Genomic DNA, 2737 nt, shown 5'->3' on the forward strand with positions numbered 1-2737 from the left:
CATATTAATTCCATATATAGAACACACTTTTTTAATCATATAATGGTTTTTATTATAACATAATTCAGCACTATTAAAGATATGGAAAAAATAATTTTATGCAGGAGTATTTATGGGTCGCACTGAGTTTAAGTAGATTCGGATTCAGTCTTAAAAGATTACTAGATTTATTTGACTCATTCTAAAGAAACCCTCAAAAAATAAAACGGGTCGATTCGATATAAAATTAGTATATATAAATTTGTAAATTTTATATATTAAAATAATAAAATTTTATTTTTATAAATTAAATTTAATAAATATTATATCATATTTATACTAAAATAAATTATTTTAAAATAAAAATGATATCGTATAATATAAAAAAAATTAATTAAAGTATAAAAGTATAATATAACATTACTAATTTTACTTTAAAATATATATTTTTATCGTAAAACACAACTTTAAACTAGACCGAGCCAGATTTCGAGTCGGGGCGAATCTTAAACACCCCTAATTTCATGATATAGTATTTGAACTTCTATGATTAGAATTTGATTCTTGTTGACTCCAATAAAAGAAATAATTTCAACATATATAAGACCAATAAAAAAAAGACAACTTATGCAAAAAATAAAAAATTATACAAACTCAAAAAAAAAAACACTTACAAAAAAAATATATTAAAAATATATTTATTCATGTGTCTTTTTTCATCAACTTAAATTAAAAAATAATAATTTCATGAAAAGCACATTCATAATTATTGATCACATACAACTTAATATCACACATTCTATATATAATAAGACTAATTTTATAGTATCTATTATTCATAATTTTTTATAATAAATTTTAAATATTTAAAATTCATTTAATGTTTTTTGAGAATGAATTAAAACTCTACATTTTTAAGCACTATAACAAACATTTTATAGTAAATTGAACGAAACATTAATTATATCTTAGTAAATTGAACGAAACATTTATTTATGGTCCACTTATCATAAAAAAAAAGTAACTCTATATCAGTTTTTGTGTCGTAAACAGTAAATAAGAACTCAAAGTATCTCTTTCTTTTTCATTAGGAGAAACTAACTTTAGTTCTTATTGTGACTCCACTTAATTAATTAATTAAAATTAATATAGTTATTATTTTTTGTAATAATATTATTAAAATTTATAAATTCAAAAATAATTTACTATTAAAAATATTAATATTAGAAAAAAATTAATAACTTCATAAATAATAATAATACACAATATACTTCTCTTGAAAATCACGTTGGAACTCATTTTTTTCTTCTCCAATGATTAGTCTCTATTTTTGTCAGAAACAGGACCTCATATTTTGGCCATTGGAGTTGCTCTTACAAGTTATACATTAATCAAAAGAAACAGGACCTCATATTTCAGAAGTGCACCAACCTCATCCCATGCAAGATGATGTGCGAGTAGCTAATGATTTGAATTATGAATGTTGGAATCTGAATACTCTTTAATTTTTCACTGTCATAATGACTTTTGAGATATTTATTTATAATTTTTCATTTTGGTGACTTTATCTGTAATTTACAGTCATCGATGCACTGAATTCAAATAACTATTATAATGATTCATTTTTGCATATATTTTTGTAAAGTTTCTTGTGTTGTAATTTGATTGGCTGTTAGTTATTTTAATAAGTTAAAGCAACTGAGTGGAAGAACGTATAAAGAATAAAAGAATTGGCATATTTTAGTGTAAATTCGGATTTTTTTTTTAAAGTGTAACTCTACATTTGGCAGCGATTTTAAATTCGCTACTATATCTTAACAGAATAATTCAACGGCTAGCATTTTGCAGCGATTTACAACCGTTGACATCTCCAAGCAGTCATATTCTTACGATTTTGTAGCGGAAAGAACCGCTACACAATTATACCGCTACAAAATACCATTTAGCAGTGGTTGTTCCAGCGGTTGCTATTAACCGCTGCAAATGGTTTAACCGCACGCTATCTTTCAGCGGATATATCAACCGCTGCTATCCGTTTGACAGCGATTAAAAACCGCTGTTAATCCTATGCATAACCGCTACTATTTGTCGAATATAGTGTAGTGATAGTCTTTAAAAGTATGAAACAATATTAACTTTTTAAGCTGTTTTAGAATTGAGTAGGCTCATTCAATTTTAATAAGATGTTCATGTTCATTTGAGTTAGGTGGATTTATAGTGCAATTTGTTGTATTGAAATTGAATGATTCATGCTAGTATAATAGCTTTTTTTTTTTAAAATGTGGTAGAAGCATGTGCATGTTTAATTGATGTCTGAGATGTTAGGAAAAGTAAAACTATTGGGAAACTGTGATTACATTACAAATTACAAATTAAAGCCGATCGATGACGCAGGTCAAATTATTCTTCTGATGGTAAATAGATTAATTATGCATGAACTACATATAGAACAAATTAAAGTTTGTTGGATTATATCTCTAGTCGTTCTATCAGGAAAACATGTCCATATATATCCAACACTTTCCGTCGTATTCAAGACTGAGTATTTTAACGAGTGGTGGGTTCTATATCAAGAATCAACATCTCTATATATTAGTTAATATGCTTCACTTAAAATATAGTTGCATTCCTATATATATATACACTTTTTTTATTTTTCTATTGGCCATGGGCTACCACAAAGTAACTCTTGCAGGATTTTTTTAATTGTTGAGTATATAACAAGTATATATTTTTTGAGAATTGTGAGCCTAATATT

Source organism: Arachis ipaensis, chromosome B05 (assembly GCF_000816755.2).
Source record: "Arachis ipaensis cultivar K30076 chromosome B05, Araip1.1, whole genome shotgun sequence".
Lineage (NCBI taxonomy): Eukaryota > Viridiplantae > Streptophyta > Magnoliopsida > Fabales > Fabaceae > Arachis > Arachis ipaensis.